The sequence below is a fragment of the Pelophylax lessonae genome, assembly GCF_965119305.1.
Source record: "Pelophylax lessonae genome assembly, chromosome: 2".
Classification (NCBI taxonomy): domain Eukaryota; kingdom Metazoa; phylum Chordata; class Amphibia; order Anura; family Ranidae; genus Pelophylax; species Pelophylax lessonae.
The window spans coordinates 707,348,753-707,374,590 of record NC_138769.1 but is presented as its reverse complement, the minus strand read 5'-3'; the positions used below and the strand labels follow the sequence as shown (position 1 = coordinate 707,374,590).

Sequence of the window (25,838 nt, the reverse complement as noted above, 5' to 3'; positions counted from 1 at the left end):
AGTTCATCTAGTGAGCCCATCCCCCACACAGTTAGAAGCACACCCTAGGGACACACTTAACCCTTTGATTGCCCCTTGTGTTAACCCCTTCCCTCCCAGTGTCATTATTACAGTAACAGTGCATATTTTTAGCACTGATTACTGTAGTAATGTCACTGGTACCCTCAAAAGTGTCAAAAAAGTGTCAGTTAGGTGTCCGATTTGTCCGTCACAATGTCTCAATCCCGCTAAAAATCTCTAATCGCCGCCATTACTAGTAAAAAAATAAAATAAATAAAAATGCCATAAATCTATCCCCTAGTTTGTAGATGGGTTAACTTTTGAGCAAACCAATCAATATACACATACTGGGGTTTTTTTTTTAACCATAAAAATGTAGCAGAATACATATTGGCCTAAATTGATGAAGAAATTCGATTTTTTAAATTTTTTATTAGATATGTTTTATAGCAGAAAGTAAAAAAAATTGTTGTTTTTTTTTTAAAAATGGTCGCTCGTTTTTTTGTTTCTAGCGCAAAAAATTAAAACTGCAAAGGTGATCAAATACCTTCAAAAGAAAGCTCTATTTGTGGGGAAAAAAGGACATCAATTTTATTTGTTTACAGTGTCGCACAACCGTGCAGTTGTCAGTTAAAGTAACGCAGTGCCGTATCGCAAAAAAATGGCCTGGTCATTAAGGGGGTAAAACCTTCTGGTCCAGAAGTGGTTAAAACAAATGAATTGTTTTTTTGTATGCAATGTTTCTTACCGCTTCTATATGTTCCTTTAAAAATTTCTTGGCTACCAATATAGATATTTGTACACTCCAAAATCCTATGAAAAGCCTTTCCAGAAAAGTGGAGGATGTTAGAACTGCGACAGGGGAATCAACTCCATATTAAAGTGGTTGTATATTCCCCTGGTATGTTTGTACCTATAGGTAATCCTATAATAAGGCTTACCTATTGGTAATGTAAATATCTCCAAAACGTGCACCGTTTAGGAGACATTCACATTGCATGCAGCCGATGACGTCATCGGCACATGCTCTCTGAAGGAACCCGTGCCGTTTCTTCAAAGCCCTGTGCCGTGACGTGCGTAGGAGTGACGTCACGCGGCTCTGGCCAGTAGCACAGCTGGAGTCCGCAGACCCGGGAGGAAGACGGGCGAAGATGGATGCGGCCTATAGCGGGGAAGACGCGGGCTTCGTTTGCAGGTAAGTGTCGCATAATGTGCTAGTATGCATTGCATACTACCACATTATGCATTTACTTTGCAGGTAACCAGAAAGAAAAAAAAAATCCAGGCTTTACTTCCTCTTTAATGCTTATGGATTAGGAATGGGATGCACAACAAGCTCATATACAGTAGGTGTGATGGTTGGCCATAGAGTGTACATTGGCACGCACAGTATGCAATTTTTGAAGTGCAGCAGTGAGTAGCCATTTGGTTGCAATGCTATCCTGAAAATACTCCAAATGTGTAAAAAAAAAAAAAATCTATAGATTTTTTTTATATATAAACATTTGCATTGCAAACAAACTTAGCAACCATCCAATAGATATTCTGAACAGCAAAGGATGCTCTTGTCACATGATTCTGGGCTGATTTATCAGACTTCCCTCTCTGATAAATACTAAAGGAGGAGATCAGGGACAATTATAAAGTGAGATTGATGACCACTATTGAGGTTTAGAAAGCACACCAGTTTTTCTTAAAAGTGGAATTACAGCCAAACAGCTAATTACAAAGTTCCAGGTATGGATCTTTTAAGCACTTCCTTACCGCTGGACGTCATATGACGTCCTGGGCTTTGAGTAGGGATATCTGAATGATGGGTGCAGATGCAGGCATCATTCAAATATCATTCCCCTCACCATAAGAACAATCATAGAGGCTGTTCAGCCGCTTGATCATTCTTACAGGCGGCGGGAGGGGACATCCCTTCCCTCCCGGCGCCCCTCCGGTGCTTCTACCAGCTCGCCCGTGCGATCGGCAAGCCAGAGAAGGAATCGGCTGCCGGTGGAAGTACACCATAGAGACGGCGAGGACCAGATGGTCCCCAGCAGTCTCTTTAGCTCTCGGAGGCCTGGGCGCGACATGATCACGTCACGCCCAGGCCTGGCAGTTTTCAATAAAGCACTGATCTCGGCTGAATAGCCGAGCCTGTAGGAGAGATCTGAGGTCTTATTGGCCCCAGATCTCCCCATAAAGAGGACCTGTCATTTACTATTCCTATTACAAGGGATGTTTACATTCTTTGTAATAGGAATAAAAGTGATCAAAAATAAATAAATAAATAAATAAATAAATAAAGGGAAAGTGTAAAAAAAAAAAAAAGAATTTAAAGTGCCCCTGTCCCCGTGTGCTCGCACGTGGAAGCAAACACATGCGTTCATCGCGGCCACATATGTAAATGGCGTTTAATCCATACTTGTGAGGTATCGCTGCGAATGTTAGAGCGAGAGCAACAATTCTAGCCGAAGACCTCCTCTGTAACTCTAAACTGGTAACCTGTAAAATTGTTTAAAGCGTCGCCTATAGAGATTTTTAAGTATTGAAGTTTGACGTCATTCCACAAGCGTGCGCAATTTTAAAGTGTGACATGTTAGGTATCAATTTACTTGGTGTAACATCACCTTTTACATTATACAATAAATTGGGCTAACTTTAGTGTTTTGTTTTTTTAATTCATAAAACAGTTTTTTTCCCCAAAAAAAAGAAACGCGTTTGAAACATTACTGTGTGACATAAAAAGTTGCAATAACCGCCATTTTATTCCCTAGGGTCTCTGCTCTCTGCTAAAAAAAAATATATATATAATGTTTGGGGGTTTCGATTAATTTTCTAGCAAAAAAATGATGATTTTTACATGTAGGAGCGGAGTGCCAGAAATCGCCCGGTGACATACCAGCTTAGACCAATGTAGCAAAGGATATACCATACCTGGCTGATCCCCCTGGAAGCTGGAAGTCACCAAAGTACACACCGCTACTCCAGTAATCTCTGCTTGTTTCTGGTTCCGATGCTGAGCAGCTGCATTCTGAACACAGGAGGTCAGCTGCTTGGCACAGGTGCCATTCAGAGAATGCTTTGCATTTGCTGATTAAATGCAAAGCGTACTCTGATTGAACAAGGCAAAAATAGTGATGTCACCACCGCACCTCTCCATGTCGTCCAATCAGAAATCCTGTGTTCAGAATGCAGCAGAGCAGCCATTTGGTGCGGAACCCCTGAAGCAAGCAGAAACCACTGAAGTAGCAGTGCATAATTCAGTGATTTCCAGCTTTCAGGTACATTGGCCATGCATGGTATATACATAGTTACATTGGTCCAAGCTGGACCAATGCAATTACAGTGGAAAGAAAAAAGTATGTGAACCCCTTGGAATTTCCTGGTAATTCATGGGTTTTGCAAATATTAATTTATTGGGTGTGTTCAATAAAGACACAAGAAATTTGAATTCTTTGTGTGTTATGCACATGGTGTTTGTCGATTGAGATTTAGATGAGGATCAGATAACATTTTATGTCAAATTACTGCAGAAAACCAGTAAAAGAGAAGTGTCATAAAAAAACATTCATACTCACCTACTGTATGTGGCTGCAGCTACGATCTGATGCTTCAGATGTCCCCCACTGGCTTTAACACTAAGAACTGAGGAAACACATGAACGTTGATCGCTCAGTTCTCCATCTTCAGTGAACAGAGAGGGAGGGACTGTCAATCACCAGCTCTCTGCTCTGCCCCTCCTGTGCTTACTGGAGTGCCAGACTAGGGAGGGGGCGGGGGCAGCTGGCTCACAGTAGCGTATTGAGAGGCTGAGCCATCTGCCAGTCAGGCATTATTGTCTGGATCAGCTCTGTGACATCAGCCGACTACAGGCTTAAGCTGGATCTGGGTCACAGGAGTGCAGAGCTAAATGCACTCCTGTGACCCACAGAAAAAGTATGACCAAAATAGCTTTGACCATACTTCTCCTTTAATTCCAAAGGTTCACATAGTTTTTCTCACCACTGTATGTATAAACCAATACCTGGAATTCATCTTTAAAATACGTATAATTCATCAATAAAGTATCAATAAAGTATCAAGCAAAGGACATCCGACAGCTGTAAATCTTCCAATTCTTGATTAAAAAGACAAGGTGGCTTACGCGTTTCGGCGATGAGCCTTGTTGTAATTAAGGCTCATCGCTGAAACGCGTAAGCCACCGTGTCTTTTTACTCACTGAGGCATGACAATAAAGACATGGAAGATTTACGGAGTTGCCGGCTGTGCTTTTGCTTGATATTGTATCCCATGGTGTTTGGAGAAATCACCGCAGCCTGTGCACCTGATGGACATTTCTATTCACCTGATGTTTCCATTGTTCTGAGCGATGTGGTTTTTGTTTGATGTTATATAACCCATAATGTACTTATATACGGATTCATTGGGGTTAATTTCCTAAAGGCAAATAGACTGTGCACATTGAAAGTGCAGTTGCACTCTGCAAGGGAATTTTCTCCAGAGCTTAAAAAGCTATTGGCAAAACTTTTTTTTTCAATTATGGATAGAGCAAGAGAGGGTTATAACCCCTAACAGATCTTTTTTTTTTTTTTGCCATCTATGTCCGGTTGTGGAGATTTCCTTTCACTTCCTGTCCCATAAGCAAACAGGAAGTGAGAGAAAATCCCTGAAAATTAAGGAAATTCCTTGGGGGCCCCCAGAACTAGTGTCCCTATTGGAAGATTTCCCTGCTATTACTTTTCCGGGGACAACCCAAATATTGGGATTTTCTTTTATTTTCACATTCAATAATGGTAAACAGGAAACAAGGTGAATCTCCTTATCGGGGGCAACCGGTTAATAAATGAGGTGACACTTCACTTTGGAAAGAATACCCAGTCACATGCAAATAAGATAAATAAAATACCGCATTTTTGCTTGTACGTGATAGAAAGTGCACAGTCTATTTGCCTTCAGTAAATCAACCCCATTATCTACCAAAAATGTGTAATTCTGCTCAGTTACTCTTGAGATTTATGTATTCCACAGAAGAATTTCAAGGGCACTAATAGCATCCAATTCTCTTCATTTGTACAAAGTAGCAAAGGCTAAACATTTATAATCCGCCTGGCCAATGATTGTTTCTCGTGTAACCCTAATAATGAGGAATGGATGCCATGAGTGGCTTTGAAATTCTTTTGTGCAATCCATAACAATAGGACCGTTTCAAGTGAGCACAGAGACCTGCTTCCATGGATGAGATTGGGAGATGTATCATGGAGCGCCTTGTGCCATGTCCTATGAGATATAATTGCCTCTCCTGGGGGAATATCAGCCACAAGTGCCACGCTTTATTAAAGGACCGCTTTTATTAAATCATTTTTTTGCTTTCGTTTTTTTTTTTCGAAAATTTTACAGTTTCTGTATATTGTGGCAAGTCATTAATGTGTTCATGCAGACTTGCAGGTATTAACATGTCCACTTCCACCACTTACCGACCATATACTGTATATACGGTATACGACGGCAAGGTGGCTCTCCTGCGCAAGATCACGATCCTGCACTTCTGGGTCTTGGGCGCACACACGCCGGCGACCCGCTCCCGCTGCAATTGGACTCGATGTTCGCCAGGACCCGCCGATCGTTCAGGACACAAGCAGAACGGCTGTTGGCTTATGTAAACAAGGCAGACTGCCTTTATGTCAGTAGGGAAGGTATTGATCCTGTGTTTCTGCAAATGAGGAACATGGATCAATGCCTTCCCCTGGTACAAGCACCTCCCCCACAGTAACCAAGCACTGGTTAGGAACACAGTTAACCCTTTGACCACCCCTGATGTTAACCCCTTCCCTGCCAGTATCATTAGTACAGTGACAGTGCATATTTTTAGCACTGATAACTGTATTAACCACTTAAGCCCCGGAAGGTTTTACCCCCTTCCTGACCAGGGCCTAATTTGCGATTCGGCACTGTGTGACTTTAACGGACAATTGCGCGGTCGTGCGACGCTGTACCTAAATGAATTTGATGTCCTTTTTTTTTCCCACAAACAGAGCTTTCTTTTGGTGGTATTTGATCACCTGTGCGATTTTTTGATCATGCGCTATAAGCAAAAAAAGAGCGTCAATTTTGCAAAAATAACAATATTTTTCACATTCTTTTATATGAAATTCCCCCCCAAAAAAATGTAAAAATCAACATTTTTTAACATTTTCGGCCAATTTGTTTTATGCTACATATGTTTGGTAAAAAAAAAATTGCAAAAAGCGTATTTTGATTGGTTTGCGCAAAAGTTATCGCGTTTACTAACAAAAGGAAAGATTTTTGTCATTTTTGGTTTTTTTTTAACGCGTAATGGCGGCGATCTGCGATTTTTTTTTGCGGTACTGCGACATTGCGGCGGACAGATCGGACCCTTGACTGACATTTTTGACACTTTTGGGGGTACCAGTGACATTACTGCAGTAATCAGTGCTATACATATGCACTGTTAATGTAAAATTACACTGGCAGTGAAGGGGTTAACTTTTTTGAGAGGGAGGGGTTATGTGTGTCCTAGGGGCGTGATTCTAACTGTGATTGGCTGTGGCTTGAGGTGTAGGAACAGTGATCAACGGTCCTACATAGTAGAACAGTATGATCACCATTCATACACAGGGGAGAATGACAGGCGGCTTGTTTACATTAGCCGCCTGCCTTTCTCCCTCTGCACCGACGATCGCCGAGTGACCGGCGGACATCAGGTCCGCCGGTCACATGCGCGGGGGGTACTACGCTCTGCCTGTGAGGGGCTGACCGCTGCAGTAAATAGTCGTGCGGCGGTCAACGCTAAAAATCGCTGATCGCCACCATTTCATGTAAAAAATAAATAAATAAATAAAAATGCCATAAATCTATCCCCTTTTTTGTAGACCCGATAACTTTTGCGCAAACCAATCAATATACACTTATTCAAAAGTGTCACTTAGTGTCCAATTTGTCCGCCGCAATGTACCGCAATAAGTCACTGATCGCCGACATTACCAGTAAAGAAAATTAAAAAAAAAAAAAAATTCCATAAATATATCCCATAGCTTGTAGACACTATACCTTTTGTGCAAAGCAATCAATATACCCCCTGCCAGGATGCTGCAGAGTGGGACCCTTGCTCTCTGTGGGGAAGCAGCGGTCTTTTTGCAGATGTCCAAATGCCCTTGGCTGAGTAAAAGCTGGAGCTCTCCACTTAACAAAGCTCAAGCTCCCTGCTGAATGGAGAATGCTACTCTGACTTGGTAGGAGATATGACCGATCTTTTAAAGAAAACCACTGCTTCCACACACAGGGCAAGGGTCCCACTGTGCAGCATACTGGCATGGGACAGGCTTTTCTACTCAGGTTGTGGCTGCTTTCTAAAGAAAACAAACTTTTAATATTAATTTTGTAAATAATCTTGTTTTATTAAGTTTTCAACACAATAAAGTACAAAAAAAACATTGTACATGATAGACCATAGAGACATAAATAGGTCCATGCAACATAGCAGTATAGGTAGGATTCACGTTGATAAAAAGAGGAATAACATTCCATAATGTAAGGCGTAAATATAGTCACACTAGGAAAGTAAATGCATTTGAACCAGGTGGACAATAGACGAGTTCCTAGAAATTACTTGTAGAGAGCTCCCATGGGCAATTTGAGGTAGGAAAAGAGAGAAAAAAAAAAGGGGGTCTGGCAGTGTGTATGTGTGTAATCCCCCCATCCCACATAACCACATCCCAAAGGTTCAAATTCAAAAGGTTTCGCGCCCTAAATTTCCCAAGTGAAAGAGGGGCATATCAAAATTGACAGATCCCCAAACCTATACACCCATTCACCAAGGCCAAGCTGGCTAAGGTGCAGTCCCTTGACTTAAAACCGTAATCAAAAAAGGGGGGGAAGGAGAAGAAGTCTCCTAGAAGTCAAGACGGGACACCCGGGTATTAAATCTAGGTAAACTTTATTGAAAAATGAAACACCAATTCCAAAAGAATGACTTCACCATGTAAAAAGACAACATTGTCTATTAAAAACAATTGGTATTGGTGTTTAATTTTTCAATAAAGTTTACCTAGATTTAATACCCAGGTGTCCCATCTTGACTTCTAGGAGACTTCTTCTCCTTCCCTCCCCCTTTTTTGATTACAGATCCCAAAGGTGTTTTCACTCTCAAACCTTAGTGGAGATAAAGGATGCAAAATTGGAATTAGTTTGATGGAAATTGAGTGATGGAAATAGTTTTAAATAGCCCAGGTAAGGCCGAGATTTATTCTGCTCACAAGCAAGCATACTTTCCATATATTCAATATTGTTCAATATTATTCACTTCACAAGCCCAGGCAGCGAGTAACGGGGGCTCAGGCTAGCACCAGCTTCTGGTAGTGACAGACCGAACTGCCATCAAAAAGTGTCTGATCAAATTTTTTTCTGATTTGTTTGTAGGCAGCATGGAGAGTACCGTAATTTGAGGTTAATTAGGGTATTTGTCGTCTCCCCCCCCCCCCCCCCCCAACCAGAGTATCAAATAATTGCAGTATTTTCAAATAATTGCAGTATTTTGTCCCAAAAGGGGGCAATGCTTGGGCAGGTACCCCAAATATAGAGCATGATGCCAGGGCCCCGCAAACAACGCCAGCACACATCAGAACACACATTTTGTTTTGATGCAACCTGGACTAACAGTTGCTCATCTCATATGAATGGTGTATTTCCTGTAGAATAGCACAGCACCTGTGTCTCCACTCATTCTCTCATAGTCCAAGCCTATGGACAGGGCAAGCCATAGGCAAGGACAGCGCAAAAGCAAAACCTCTACGCCCAAAACTATGCACGGCCCATAGTTCTGCCTTTTGACAGAAGGGGGGCACTTATGAACCTGTAAGTGTAATAAAACCATAAAAAAATACAACATAACAAGCAAAACATAAAAGAGTTATACCATTATAATTTCAAATGCATGTCAAAATAATGGATAATGAAAACTGAAATGAATATACACAATTATTACGCAAAACATTTCCTTTTCTGCAGCAGCTGAGGATTCAGTTCCCCGCTGGTGTGCCAGGATTTTATACTCTGGGTTTGAGAAGCAGAATCATGCTCAGGCAGTTTACACCGAAATTACAGGAATCACATTGACATTCGTTGACAATAGTCTTTCAGGATCGCAGTGTGAACATCACAACCGCCCATCCTAGATGCCCCCTGCCTTGCCTGCAGCTGTATTTTTTATACCAAGTGTCAAGGATCCCCAGACACGCATCACCAGGGTTATTAAGGCCACAACAGGGCATTCATTTCTTTTAAACATTTCAACAGGAAGCCATAAATCCAAGCAAGGACGGTATAAATCATTAATTCCGTGACAGCTTGGTAAAACTACGAATCTCTAAAGTGTTGACTGCTGTGAGATGTATATCAATAGCTGGTGGTATTAGGAAGGTCGGGAAATAACATCCAAGAGAAAAATGATTTAAAGGGTCAGTCCACCCAGCATTAACAACTCACCAGAGGCTCGGGAGTCAAAATAAATCTCCACTTTTGCTAAAAAAAGGTATAAAATTGCTGCACTATAAAACCTGAATACACAATAGAAATACAGATATGGGAGTTGTTTTAACCACCACAGGATGTGTATTTCTTTTCATCCATGTGACAGACCCAGCCAGAACAGGGGCTTTAGAGGGGACTGCAGGGTGGCATCTTGCCTACTGACTATGGGGCCTTGCTTTTAAGGAAACACTACTCTTTGGGGGGGGGGGGGGTTGTGCCCGGGGGACACTTGGAGTGATCTTGTTTGGATTCAAGTCCATATCTCCCAGAAACACACAGACTCTGGGAACTGGAGGTTCCATACACATATTTGGGGCCTCTATGCCTCAAACCAGCAGTGACTGTAGATGTTAATTGTAACAGAATCACGACCCACGCTGTTTTTGTGGACTTCCATCAGAATACCGCTTCCTCCAGTCTGAACATAGGTATCAGATATTACAGCGCCCCATACAAAACTAGCCTGAACATAGCTTGTATAGATCTGGAATCAACAACCTTTATTGAACAAGAAACAGACTTTTTATACACTTGAGAAGTATGTCACTCAATACATGAACAATGACCCAAATATTTACACAAAACACACAGGAACAGCTGACTCATTGCTAATTCCATCTAAACAATGTTATCATTAACATGCTAATTAACTCAGCACACTTAAACCAGCCTGGATGACCAGACTGCCGGCAACAAGACTAAAACAAAATACAATACACGTTATTATAAGTTTAAACACAGAGTAAATCAGCCTAATTGACAATGTGTGGAGCACAGGTGGATGAGCTGATACAAGCATCTGCTAGGAGTCTGACTGTGTGAAGCAGTCTCTTATTGGCAATAGGCAGCTAGGCCTAGAGTCCCAGAGTATTCATATATTCCTTGAGATATATTGTTGATAAATATTACTGTCCCACTTGGGTAATCCAAATCATATTCTCAGTGTCCACTAAGTCCATAATTTTCTTGGCCACCCTGTGCCCCTAATAGACACATGGTGACTTACACATAAGAGGGGCCTAGGGAGCTGAGAGAGGGATTTCTCAACCCCTCAAAGGTAAGCTGGGTTCCACGGGCCCCCAAACCAAAGTGACTCCCGTCACATTAATGTAATCAGCTCAAACCAATTAGGTTACCTGTCATAATGTGTTTAATGTAAGTACAGTAGGTCTCTCCCATAGTGTGCCTCCTAGGTGTCTTCCTCCCATTGTTAATTGGATCCCCTATTATTTGTGCCTGTCTTCCCATCTATGTGTTTATACTCGTAATAATGTATATTGTACAGTAATTTGTATTCAGGGTTGTAGGTGCCGAATGATCTGGTCATCTAGGCTAGTTTAGGTGGTTAGTTAATTAGCTATATCCCTGTCAGCTATTAGTTGCTAGATATGGATTGGCATATAGTATATGTTGGTTGTTCCTTAGGTATGTTAATTATATTGCTGTATACAGTTTCCTTTGCATACGATTATGTGATCAAGCTTTTATCTAAATTTTGTGGTCTATATAAATTCTCTGTGAAATTTCAATAAACAGTCTTATGTTTTTCACCACCCTACACTGTGTCCTGGTGACTGGGTGGGCTGTGGGATTTTGGATTGTTCTGTTAACGGGCAAGGGAAGCTTATACGATAGACATACTCCTCTGTACTGGGGTCTGTCACAATCCAGTCCTGAGATTTACGCTATCAGCCTAGTGGCCTGACTTTCTGTTGCAACACAACTAGGTCACTTCCCTGTCCCCAGTGATTTGTCAGTAAGGCTACATTCACATCGGTGATTTAAGCCAGTGCTGGCTCTTCGGGCTGTTAGCAGCTAGGTGTGCCGTCAGCCATGTTCACCATAATGACAGGTCACCTGTGGCCACAGCTATTTATGACTGTTCACACAGCCAGCCATTACCTGTGGTGATCGCTGGATGTGTGAACAGTCATGAAAAGCTGTGGCTGCTGCCAACCTGTCATTAGACATGTGCGATTCATTTTGTTATGAATCGAAATTTAGACAAAATTTTCATTGTTTGGAGAGTCAGATGTATCTGAACTTCTGAATCATCATAGTAACAAATTTTAATGAATCCAAAATAAATTATAAGGAAACTACCCATATCTGAATTCAAATTTGTAAATGAATTCAAATTAAAAAATGAATTTGAAAATAAATTTGAAATGAAAACATATTGCAATAAATACAGTAAGGTGTAAAAGTGAAATAAGATTACGATTCCTACTTCTGCTTTTGAGAATAGAAAATAAAAGAATAGAATAGAAAATAAAAAACGAAAATAATAGACTAGAATAAAACAGAAAATAGAACAGAAAAAAAGGAATAGCACAGAATAGAAAAGAACTTCCACTAAGGGTTGCTCATTCCTCCTCCCACTGTATTGCCTATATTTTCGCTCGTAACTTGGACTTCCACACCCTCCCCAACTTTTTTTTTTTTTTTTCATTTTAAGTTTGGAACGTTAATGCCAAATCCTACTGGTGATCCTATGACTGTCAATATTTATCACAATGGTTTATTATTGCTGTAATTTTCAAGTTAATGTTGTATGCCGCCTGCGTTGCAGGTCTTGCTCTTTTTTCTCTTGTGGATGACTTAAGCGATAAAGACTTGGCATTATTTTTGTATGTTTCTTTCTCTTTACTTTTTTAAAACATTTCCTACAAAAACTATTGAAACAGAAAAGAACAAATTAGAATAGAATAAAACAGAATATAATAGAAAATAAAATAGAATAGAAGGTAAGAAAACAGAAAAGAATAGAAACAGAGTAGAAACATTTTTAAGAATAGAATAGAATAGAATCGAATAGAAGGAATACAGCTGTCTTCTAAAAATCTAATTTTTAACAAATTTGAATTTTGAATCAATTTGAAAATAGCGAATATTCAAACCAACCTGAATATAGGAAACAAATACCAAAAACAAATCAATCTATCATAATGAATATGATGAAACTAAATTACTAATTTAACAAACTAATCTAAAACTAAACAAGACAATTTTCCCATAGTGTACATCTCTACCTGTCAATAAAGTGAACAGGGCCTGGCTGCCGCACCTAGCCACCCACAGCTGCATCAAGAATCAGAAGATTCCTGCCATTGCAATTTTTATTGCCGTAAATGTCTGGTGTGAATGTAGCCTTAAAGAGGAAGTAAACCCTCCTCTGACATTTTTACCTATAGGTAAGCCTATGATAAGGCTTACCTATAGGTACTGTATATATCTCCTAAACATGTGCCGTTTAGGAGATATTTACCTTACATGCAGCCAGTGACGTCACTGGCGCATGCGCTCTGAAGGAACGGCCGCTGGTGCCGTTCCTTCAAAGCCCTGTGCCGTGACCGTCAGCTCCCTCGCGCATGCGCGGGAGTGACGTCACCGTGGCTCCGGCCAATCAGATGGCCGGATGCCGCGATCCCGGAAGACAGGCGACTGGACATGTCGCCCGTCATAGAGGTAAGCGGGCGGCACGGCGGGGGCTCGTTCTAAGGTAAGTATTTCATAATGAGCTAGTATGCGATGCATACTAGCTCATTATGTGTTTCTCTTTCAGCTTGTAAAAAAAATATATATATATAACTGAGTTTACAACCTCTTTAAGCTGGATACACACTATACAATCTTCTTTAGATTTTTTCCTTTAGATTTACTAAAACCATATAATATGAGGTCAAACCTAAACACTTTCAATTTGTATGCAATCAGGCAGGCCCTTGCACTACATAGTTGAAGGTAAAGCTAAAGGAAATCTAACAACAAAAGTTTTATAGTGTGTATCCAGCCTTAAGAAGTAGCAACAGATTCGTAAGTTCACCCCTCTGCTGTCTCCTTATGTTTGCATGTTCCCTGTCAGTTCTTGTGCATGCAAGACACCTGATTGATCTAAAGTCCTGCTCTACCTTCTCTTACTGCTACATTACAAGAGTCTATATACAAGTTGCTGTACTTTTGCTCCACTGCCACTACCCTCCCTATACTTGCCAGCAATCCCCGGCTGTAATTATGACAGCCAGGAGTTGCTGAGTAAATACAGCAGCTATTTCAGCTGCTGCTGTAAAAAAAATGGATATTCTGACATAGTGTTTATAAACACGTTTTAAATAAAGGATAGAGAGATACAAAGTAACATGGTTCTTTGTAACAACTACTTTGTTTCACTCATCTGCAAATGACGAAGTAACCTGACAAGTTAAAAAAAAAAAAAAAAAAGTTATTTTCCTAAAAGCTTGTTTCTTTTTGACCCTTTATCAAACCTCAGTTTACCTCAATCAGCCCCAATTAAAGTGACACTAAACAATATCCCTATTCTGCAATAAAGTTCTGCAACTCTACTGCCTACATTTACCGCTCCCCCAACCGCAAGTGTAGCTGAGTTCCACCCTCAAAAATAACTTTTCCTCATCCGCTTGCTCTAAGTTACCTGAAAATTTTTTTTTTGATTCACTTACCTTGTTTTTAAAGAAAATATACTTACCTTCCTTCCTCTTCCTCCCTCTGCGGACACGCCCCCCAACGTCACTTCCTTCTTGCATTGACTCCTGGGAGATGAGCGTCATCGATCCCAGGAGTCAATGCGCCTGCATCGGCCCTGCTTGTCACTTCCGGTGCAGATGCGTTATTCCCTGCTAAACAGCTTCTTTGCAAGCCCAGAAACTGTGCACGGGTGTCGCGCCTGCACTGGAAGTGAAGAGCAGGGCCGATGCAGGGCATTCTGGGACTCCGGCGTCACCGAAGAGGACACCGAAGAGGACGCTCCGGCTTCAGCTGCCCACACCTGAGGTGGCAGCACTGGACAAGACATTTTCAAGGTAAGTATTTCTTCTTACAGGTAAGTGAAACCGGGGACAGTTCAGAGGCTATCGTTGCTAAAATGCACTAGCCCTGACTGTCCCAGGGGTATTTTTATCTAAAAAAAAATTTTTCAAGGTGGAACTCCACTTTAATAAACATACAATTGCATTTCTTGGTGTTATTTATTTTTTCTTTTATTTCAGCCACAAATTCAGCTTTATTACTATTTAAAAAAAAAACTTTCTACAGCAATATGCAACAGCTGTAATTTTCTAAAATAAATGTCAAATGTCCCTGCCTTGCAATATGGCAACCTGATGTGCTGTGTACTCCCAAATATCCTCTTGCTTGTTACATATAGTTACATAGTAGGTGAGGTTGAATAAAGACAATAGTCCATCCAGTTCAACCTGTATAGGTGTGTGTGGCCGTAATCATCTCTCATACCCCTGAATGATCCTTGAGATGTAAGTCTAAGAGTCTTTTGAAAGCCACCATACTTCCTGCAGAAACCACCTCTTGTGGTAGAGAATTCCACAATCTTATAGCCCTAACAGTAAATAACCCCCCATGTTGCCTGAGGTTAAAACGCTTCTCCTCTAATCACATTGTATGTCCTCGAGTCCTCATGCAATCCTTTCGACTGAATAGCTTTTTTTTCTATGCTGAGATCACCATTGAGGTATTTATAAATTGCTATCATGTCCCCTCTCAGGCGTCTCTTCTCCAGGGAGAATAAATCAAGCGATTGCAGATGCTCTTCATAATTAAGGTCCTCCAATCCCCTAATCAGTTTAGTTGCCCTTCTCTGGACTCTCTCCAGCTCCAACACATCCCTCCTGAGTGGCGACCAGAACTGGACAGAATACTCCATATGTGGTCGGACCAGAGTTTTATAAAGTGTGTGTGATGTGATTGGTGTGCTTGTGTCATTGGTTCCCTGCTCCCTGCCACTCCTCAAGGGATGCAGTCACTGCAGCTTTTCTCATTACAGCATTGAACATGAAAGCTTCTAATTCAATAATTTGAAGATTTCCCTCAGGCTAGAACATTAGATATTTAGCTTCTTCCTTGAGAGTCGATGCTGTTCTGAGTCTGTGAAGATGGTACAGCGCCACTAGATAAATTAACTAACTAAAGAAAAGAGGTGAACCAGTGTCCATAAGTCCATATAGAGGAAAGGAAATCAATTGCTGAAAATGTAGCCACAGATCCAACAAAATTCTTGCAAAGGAAGTTTCTTGGCGGAGATCACACAAAAAAGAGGATGTACCCTTACCAGATAGTTGGACCCCCTATTACGGAAGGTCAAACAGGCGTGCAAAATCAGTCACCAGAATTCCTCTCCAAACAACCACAGAACCTCCGGACATGGACCATGGAACCGGTAGACCTCAATGGACTCCAGGTGTACAAAGGGGATGACCTGTGGGGGTCCAACTATCTGGTAAGGGTACATCCTCTTTTTTGTGTGATCTCCGCCAAGAAACTTCCTTTGCAAGAATTTTGTTGGATCTGTGGCTACATTTTCAGCAATTGATTTCCTTTCCTCTATATGGACTTATGGACACTGGTTCACCTCTTTTCTTTAGTTAGTTAATTTATCTAGTGGCGCTGTACCATCTTCACATTGTCTTTTTGGTTTGATATACTTTGTACTAGCAGCCTTTTTAGCTCATTGTTCTCTGTGCGCAGCTTTCCTCCATTACTGTTCTGAGTCTGTGCACCAGATAAGGGCAGTTTATCCTTTGTGGTCAACCAGAAGCAGGGCTGGCCCAAGACATTGTGTTGCCTGGGTCCAAAAATAAAATGCTGCCCCCCACCTCCAAAAATAAAATCACGCCTAACAAAAGGCACCCACATCTATTATTTTATATAAATATTAAAATGTAGAAAATATTATATATAGTGTTATCTTCTTCCATAACTCACCACCGGACCGGTCCACCAAACACCCACAGTCTGTCCTCAGTCCCCCCTGTGACTCCTGTGTCTGCCACGCCCACCGCCCTAGAAGATACAGCCTGCCCTGCATGAGATGGCATGCACTGATGTCTGATGTCATTATGCTACCACAATCACATACTAATCAGTTTGCACTACGTGCGGCAGTATGAGATGGGGAAATGGTGCCCGTAACGTGCTGTAAACTTATGACTCACAAAACTGCTGGGAAAGAAAACACTCTCCAAGTGTTGCCTGGGTACAATTGACTCAGCGGGACCCATGGTAGGGCCAGCCCTGACCAGAAGTACATTCTTCAGGTTAAGATCAACATGCGTAAAATTCCCCTTTTCAAGTCTTGAGCCAGCATTCAGAGCAATATTTCACTGCATGAGGGAAAGTGATTATAGTAAGTAAGCCAATTATTTTTATACTGTCCTATCAGACATAGATTGGGCCCCCTCTCCCTGCCCCCAACCCCCATATTTCAGCTACATAAACTGCCATGCTGCCTATACTGTACAAGCAAAGCTGCTCCAGGTGAGTAATAAGCAGTCCCCCTACTAAGCACCCAGGTGAAGGTGCTAGCACAGCTCGTCTGTATGCCACAGAGAAGAAAAGGATCTGGAATCCACTGCACTTCTTCAACCTTTATTGAATTGTCAGCATAAGCAGCATGGCATTTTCTTTAAAATCATCACAAACAGTATGGGGTACAGCTGAAAGTTAATGCATTTTGCGCTAAAGTTCGCACTTACTCATAAGCGCTAACTGTAGCTCGAAAAGCGTTAACTTTCAGCTGTATCCCACACTGTCTGAGATGATTTTAAAGAAAATGCCATGCTGCTTATGCTGACAATATGTATGTTTACTGCTGACCTTCTACTTGACTGTAGCTCTAGATGGGTGAGGGATCAGGCACTTGTTTAAATGGCCTTCTAAACAGTCTGGGCCTAAAATGATTGTAATTTATATACCACAATGGACGGTACCCATGGACCAATGTCTAGGGTGGCAGGGTTACAGTGGGCAGCACCAAGCCTCAAAATGTACAAATTGTGTTAATGTTTTTCCCTCTCTAGGTAATTCCTGGACCTTGGTGGCCTATTTCTACAAGATAACTGAAGAAAGGTTAGCAGGGGATGCTGATATAGCTCAGAAAACATGAAACCTTCCCTCCTTTTCTTTGGTTTCTTGCTCTTTACAGTTGAAAAGTAGCTGAAGAAGACCCTATGTTGCTTCCAATAGTGCAGCAGTTTGACTACAAAAATCATGTTACACAAGGGGCAGATCTTTTATGAAAGGGTGTAACCATTCACATATGTCTAGAGCAGGGGTCTCAGAACTTTCCAAACAAAGGGCCGGTTTACTGTTCTTCAGACTTTAGGGGGGCTTGATTATGGCCAATAGGAGTAGAAAATGTCCCAGCATCAGTGGGAGTGAAAAATGTCCCATCTTGGGTATTAGGGAAAATATTAAGGCCCCTTCGTTGGTGTCAGTGGAAATAATAGTGCCCTATCATTGGTGTCAGTGGGCGGGAATAGTGTCATATCCTTGGTGTCAGTGGGAGAAACAGTGCCCCATCATTGATGTCTGGGGAAAGAATAGTGCCCTATCAATGATATCTGTGGGAGGACTAGTCCCCAGTTGTTAATGTCTGTGCAGGAATTATTGCCATATTGTTGGTGTCAGTAGAAAGAATAGTGCTGTGCATCAGTGGGAGTAATAGTGTCCCAGTGGCAATAGTTTCCACATTGACTCGATGGTTGGTGGCAACTCCAGGTTAGACTCATTCTTCATATGTACCTGACAAACGAAGCCTGCACATTGTGTAAACCCACCCTCAGCTGTTTATGTGCTTTGTTGTTTCCTTTTGTTGAATATGTCTCAATACCGCTCTATTGACAGTGTAACATCTTCATAAGAGCAGTCAACGCTCCCTACGTACTTAGTGTAGCATCTGTGGGGGGACTAACACTACACATCCAAATGCTGGAAGAACAGGTGTTCAAACTCATTATGAATAATTATTGTTATATTTTTCCCCTGTTTATTTAAAACTGTAACCAATCTTACCTTACTGAAAGTCCAAAATCCAGTCAAATTTTGTTTTTCCCCATGCAGTGGGGCTGTGCCCACTCTGCATGGGTTAACTGCTCATTTTATCTAGGAGTGAACACAGAGCCTATATACCTGATCTTTCGATCCTCTGGAAAATGGCACTCCCCCATGTCCAGCTATGGACTGTTCTTGACATCTTCACATCCAGAGCCAATCTATAGGCATGATGACATCAGGAATATTGCTTCACCCAAGAACGCTAGGCCGCGGGGGGTGCCACAGGGACCAGTGTTGCACTGGGAGGATTGGAGAATTAGGTGAGTATGTCTTGGCTCTCCAATCCCCTATAAAAAATTAGCAGTTAACCTATGCAGTGCGGGCACAGCCCCACTACATGGAAAGAAAACAATTGCCCGAAGTTCAACTTTAAGAAAAGTTTACACTTGCCCCCTTATTTTGCCTTTTCACTTTGCTATGCTCAACTCAGCTAGAGAGTGAAAGGTTAGGGATCACCTATAGCCTAGAGCAGCCTTTCCCAACCTTTTTACCTTAGAGGAACCCTTGAAATATTTTACAGGTCTTGGGGAACCGCTACTAAAACCACTTCATTGGGGGTCAGTGGGAAGAATGCCCCATTACAGTGGTGGTTAAAATGCGACCCTAAGTGGCATTTGCCTTGGAACTATGCAGGGAACTATGCAGGGAGGTCATTTAGAAACAGCTCAAGAAACCCCTTGCAATCCCTGAAACTCTGGTTGAGAATGGCTGGTCTAGGAGTTACTGCCCCATCAACTGCCTGACGTGAGCTGCTGTCTCTCAGCATTGGAGTGTCCTGCATATGAGGATAGACAGTTACAGAACAGGAACGTTCAAGATAGACCCTTGACCCTTAACTCTCAATCTGAAGAGTCAGACACAGGCAAAGCAAATAATGTGAAAGAAAGCAAATGGAAATCTTTCATGAGTGAATCTGCACAGTTATAGTAACCTAAATTCCCTGTGGTTACAAACTGTCGTTCTCATTGACCCTCATTAAATGATCAGGTCTTGTCTGTCTGTGTAACTGCTAAAAATGTCATATCATGTCTGTCGAGTGGAGGGTTGTAATAGTGAAGCTAACTCCAAAATAGGCACATATCCCGGCAAAATATGTGTCCTCACTTAAAGAGCAGAGGGGTGATGAGGACATTGTGCCCACCCCATGTGTTGGCTGTTGTGTCCAGCCACCTAAAACTTGCAACAAGTGATGCCTTAATGTAATAGAGGAGGAGGAAGGAGGAGGAAAGGTGACCCCAGAGACTGTGCTTTCTTAGTATAACAAAGTGGTGTCACCTAAACCCCACAGACGCAGGGGATACCACTGAGAATCGCAGGAAGCAAATGGCAGTACTTTGATGCTTTGAGAAATGAGATATCTCAGCTATGCAGGGGACCCAGTATTTCATTAATGATTTCTAGCTTTTTCGTAAGAATTCAGCTTTGAAGAGGAACTATGAAGGCTAATGATCAATTTAATTTACATTTTTTACTTAACTTTATCAAGTTAGGAAGAGCATAATTGGCCTGAAATGTATACAGTAACCTATGAGTAGCAAACAGAGAGAGTCCCTCCTTCCATCAAAGTCAGCCATAGATGGTGCAATTTTCTTTCTTGCGACCACTGGCTGTGTTGATGGGAGAATTCCTCCTGCGAAGCTATTGTGTTCTCCCAGTGAAGGGGGGGGGGGGCATTTCCTGCTGGGAGAACACATGGTGATTATCGCTAGCAGCTATTGCAGCTGGCAATAATCGCAAAAAATCCGACATGCTGGTTGAACCCAAGTCGATCAATGGATTGACTTGGGTACAATCAGCCTGCCCATAGATGGCTCGAATCTCAGCTGGTTTCTGCTGAACCGGTCGGGATTCAAACCATCTATGGCCAGCTTAAGGGCTTGTGCACATGGGCACCATTTTTTTTAGGCATTTATGGCTCGTTTCCACTGAGCGGTACGGTACGGTTCGGTTCTGTACGGTACGCAATTTTTTCAGTTTCTATTGTGAATGGTACCCTAATTCCGAACTGTACCGTACCACTTTTTTGGGACCCTTTCGTTGGGGTACCAAGCACATTAGTACCGTACCAGCAGGGTGGAGCTACACTCTGCAGAACTTTGATTGGTTGACAGAGAATCGTCGATCACTGCTTTCTGGCTACACCACACCTATCATGAAAGGGTACTATTGGCGGTGGAAACGCAAGGTGTACCGTTCCGAACCGTACCGTAATGAACCGAACCGTACCGTACCGTACCACTCAGTGGAAACGAGGCATAAGACATTGTTTTCTACTGATCTGAATGTAGACCATTGCTTTCAAAGGGTCTGAACACAAAGGTATGCCAATATCAGTAAACTAGTGCCGAGTTTAGATCAATTAAAAGAAAAAGAAATGCGTTACTGGTCAGTATGTTAAGCTTATATGTGTCAATGCAAGCGTACATGCATAAATCACACCCCCTCAAGTAATGTATTTTGTAAATATGGATGAATAGCAGTGACAATTAGTATATAGTGAATATATTTGCCAATTTTTAATTTTAAAGCAAATTAAAAAAAAAAATATGGCCAGACTATGGGCATTCAAATATTTACACATTCTTAACAAGCAGCTAATCAAAGCAAAAAACAATAATTTATTATATTGCAGCTCACCAATTCCTAGACGTAATGGCTGCGTTAGTTTTCCATTTTAAGGCTTTCTTTTGTTCATTTTCATCTAGTGATCTAGCCAGTAAGTCTGATATTTTTCAAAAGAATAAGCTCTCCTGCAGATTTAGCAGTTACAGGAATTGGACAAACCATTCAACACTGACAGGGGTGCTTAAAATGATCAGCTTTTATTAATGTAAAACCTTTAGGAAAAAGGAAAAAAAAACTATTTTCTGTAACTGCTTATAAAGTATTAGCTGGATTTTGACTTAATTTTGTTAGTGTATTTAGATCTGCTAGTATATCTAACTCTCCCCTCCCCCAGATTGATAATGCTGCTGTCCAAAGGTCCCTCCTGTGCTTCTTAATCCAGAGGAGGTGTGTTACTGGCTAGATCATACAAAAAAGGGGGGGGGCAAGGGGTGGGAACTCAAAAAGAGTATACCATCAAAATGGAGGTTCCACAAAAGAGCAACTGCAGTTTATTATACAGTCAGATTATAACATGTAGGGTTTACATCATAATGCCGCGTCATTTGATATCACTGGGGCTAAATTAGTGGGTTATTCACAGAGTGTTCCATTCACCAAGGACAGGAGAGGAATTATAGAAGAGCACCGGAAGACGGGCCAAAGAACTTCAACAGTTAATATAATATTAGCAATCAGCAGATCTGCAGAGGTCAATCCAAGGTGGAATACCAGTTCTCATTTATGGGATCACCAGTGGAGCAATTATGAGCTCATGGCTAGCTTTAAAAAACCTTAGACATTTTAATCAATGGCTATAAATTAGACAACCTTTGCTTAGCTCCAGGTATATGAGTAGTGTATGATGCAGAGTGAGATATGATACACAGGTACATACAGCTTGCTTAAAGGCTGCATAAATGTTCTCTAAACCAAAAAATTAATACGGAACTCCAGTCAAACTATTTTGTTTTTGAGGTTTTGACAAAGTTAGGAAGAATACAGACCTCTGTCAACCTTTATTGCTCAAAACCAAATGAAAAGACCAGCTGCACTCTGAAGAATATTCAAACACTGGTAACTTTATTCATCTGGACAATATGAACAGAGTCCCCACCTGGGACCTTCAGTGAAACACATCAGAGGAGGAGGTCTGAGGCTGGGACTCCGCTAGAGTCAGCACCCACTCCACCAGTCTAGCATACTCCTGTTGCCTTACTCCCAGTAACAGAACGGGTCCTGATGTGCACCTAGTACGGACCTCATGCATGCACTCATTAACTTATTCACTTTCCGGTACCTTGTGACCAGGCCATAGGTCACCGTAACCCAGGTTCAGATCCATTGCTATTGGATACCGACTGCTAAGGATGGAGACAGAACATCAACCTCCTCCCTATCGGAGGACCTGTCCAGGGCCGTCTTTAATATTGATTGGACCCTGGGCAAACATTTTATTGGGCTCTCCCAAATTCACTTAACAACTATTTGTGGGCAGTGCGGGTTCAAGGGGAAGCTGCTTTGGGCCCCACAACAATGACTGGGCCCCGGGCAGCTGCCCCCTTTTGCCCTGTGTTAAAGATAGCCCTGGACCTGTCATCTTACCAGGTACCATATCTAATGACTGATTGATTTGTGCCTTGAACATGTGTTTAGTTACACTTAGCAACTACATTCCTCTCCCTTGTCTTCCTGAGTTAACTCCTTTGAAGTAGTGTTACTTCATATACTGTTGTGCTTTTACAGACCCTGGTTCTTTAGATATGCCAAAACCAACATGCATCCCTTTGAATAACTTCAGACCAGGCTCAGAAGAGTTAATGTAACTTTACTGAAGAGATTGCAGCATAACAGTTCAATATGAACAACATCTTTTTCCCTAAACGAATTACTGTAGTGTGGCTGCCCAGCCATACCTCCATAAGGTGATAGTCCATCTTGGCATTCTTCATGGCTTGGATGTCTCCAAGAGTCCCGGTGCCTTAGCGGGCTTCAAGGAGAAGCAGTTTCAGCTCCCAACCGGGAGAGATAACAGAACCAAGTGAATCGGCTGCCAAGGGCTCCTAGACCTCAGCCTTTGCCCATTTTATAGCACAGGTAGGCTGGCTAGGACCAAAAGTCCGGAAACTGAGCTTACAACAGTAACTCTTTCTCCTGGCCTGGGCCAGCCGCTAGCTTGCTAGAATCAACACATTTCAACCTGCCTACACATGGATGACAAAAAAAAGGTTGATAGGAGTTTTAACAATTTCCTACTTCATTTGAAATGAAAGAAGCACTGTCACCTTCCACAATTCAAGTAACCCCCTCTGACTAGCTTCTATTCTCGTCTTCAGTGTTCCTCCTCTGATCTTTACTCTGTGTCCACCTAAATAATCAAGTATTTGAGAGCATGTGACTCCTGTCTTGCCTGGCAGACAATCACTAGGCCTAAGCACAGTCCTTACCCTGAGCTCTAACATCAGCCAACAGTGGATATTTTGGTAGCAGCTATGGCGGAGGAAGGGGTGGCAGGGGATTGTTAGAGGAGTATTGATAGTTCTGAGGGGGAGAGTTACATAGACCCTGTGACTTTTCTCTGATTAGTAAAGGTAACAGAAATAAATAAATATTATGTGAAAGTACAAACTTAACATATATACTGTATGTAAAGTCCAGAAGTTATCAAAACTGAAGATTTCAAAGCAAGAACATAAAGCTATGACTGTTGGAGTAAGCACAAAGTTGACTTTCTGTCCAGTTATCAAATTAAAGGACACCCCAGGCAGTCTCATAAAAGCTCCCCTCGGCCTATAAAGCCTGATCGCATGCAGAGCACACTTAAAAGTGGTTGTAAACCTCAGACATGAAATATGAACAAAGCAATCCCTCTATTGTGTGTACTTGTCTCAATCCAGAGCACTGAGTGTAATTTCTTTCTGTTGCTTTGTTCCTCAACTATCAGCATGAATCACTTCTGACAAGTTTTCCTGACACCAAGAGAAAAATGGTGACAGGGGAGGGACCTTCAGCTGATTGGCAGCCTCAGCTCTGTTCCTGTGTGCAGTGTGAATGGGGGGGCTGTCCCTTCCCTCCAATCAGATCTCTGAGCTCTCCTCACTGAGCTTCTCAGAGTGTAACTTCAGCTCCCCACCCCCTTTTTATCTTAATGCTCAGGCAAACTTTAAAACTCCAGACTTTGAACGGATGTAAAGAAGAGAAGAGTACAAGTAAACAGGTACAACTTATATAGGAGGATTTGTTTAATGTCTGTGTATCACCTGAGGCCAGTCACTTCACTGAATATATGAAAGGGTTTACAACCACTTTGAAGGAAACCTCTGCAGGAGGAACATGTAAGCTTTCATTGCTGACCTCATTCTAAAAGTTTTAGCTGCCTTGCTGAATATGGATTCGGTATTCTGAAACACTGACCTGGAACATGCATCTAACTTGTTAAGACAAAGTGAAATTACAGCACCAGCTCAACAACCAGTTAAAATGGTTGTAAACTCTTACATATACCCAGTGAAGTGACTGGCCTCAGGTAATACAAAGAGATGAATCAAATACTCCTACATAAGTTGTACCTGTCTATCTGCAGCCCTTCATATTATCTACATTCTCTACATCCATTTAAAGTGCTGAATTTTAAAGCTTGTCCGAGAGTTAAGAAAATCAAGGGCGGAGAGCTGAGGTTACACTCTGCAGAGCTCAGTGAGGAGAGCTCTGACAGCTGATTGGAGGGAAGAGAGACATCCCCCTCCACACAGCACCGAGGCACAGAGCCGAGGCTGTCAATTAGATGGAGGTCCCTCCTGTGTCACCATTCTTCTCTTGGTATCAGGAAAACTTTTCAGAAGTGGTTTATGCTAATGGTAGAGGAACAAAGTAGCAGGCAAAAGTGGCACTTAGTGCTCTTAATTGAGACAAGTACACACTATAGAGCAGTGGTTCTCAACTCCGGTCCTCGGGACCCACCAACAGGCCAGGTTTGCAAGATAAACAAATTACATCACGGGTGATCTCATTTGCTGCTCAGTGATTGCAGTATTCTAGTCTGCATCTCCCCAAGGTAATACTTAAAATATGGCCTGTTAGTGGGTCTCGAGGACCGGCGTTGAGAAACACTGCTCTAGAGGGATATACTTTGTACATATTCCATGTCTGAGGTTTCCAACCACTTTAGACTCGATTGACACTAGCGCGACTTGTCAGGCGACTTGTCAGCCTGACAAGTCGCGCTCCCTCGCGGTACATTGACTGCTACAGGATCCGTTCTAATAGGAGCGACACAAGTCGCTCTGACTTAGAAAAAGGGTCCTGTACTACTTCGGGGCGACCTCGGAGCGACTTCCATTATGTGAGACTTCCATTATGTGAAGTCCATGCAAGTCGCTCCGAAGTCGGGGTGCATGGGAATGCACAAGTCGCCCCCGAAGTAGTACAGAGTCGTGCCGCCCCAGCGTGAACCGAGCCTTAAGTACTGAAGAAATGTAATTAGCATGACAGCCAAGCAAATAGTATTTTAGAAGGTGGTCACCGATGGCAGCCACAATGATACTCTTGGTGCAAGTTCCCTTTAACAGTAACTTCTAATGTAAAGTCATCGGACCCTATACACAGAGCTGTAAACTTTGACTAACATATGTGCTCAGTCTGTCCAATAGTTTTTATTGCAGTTCTCAGAGTTTTATCATAATTACTGGAATTTAGATTTACTGCTCCCTTAAAAGCAGCTTCATAATTTTGTCAATATGTTTTGTACAATAAATTCCTTCCTTTACAAAAAATCAGGAATAATAAGAAGCACCATTGAAACCCATAATTTAGGATGAGCCATGAACAACATC

The 25,838-nt window shown here is 41.9% G+C and overlaps 1 protein-coding gene across 3 annotated transcripts in view; it reads right to left on the bottom strand.

Annotated features, from left to right (window-relative positions):
• DLG2 (discs large MAGUK scaffold protein 2) overlaps positions 1-25,838 on the bottom strand; it is a 2,359,657-nt gene that overhangs the window by 1,905,231 nt on the left and 428,588 nt on the right. The window lies entirely within an intron of this gene.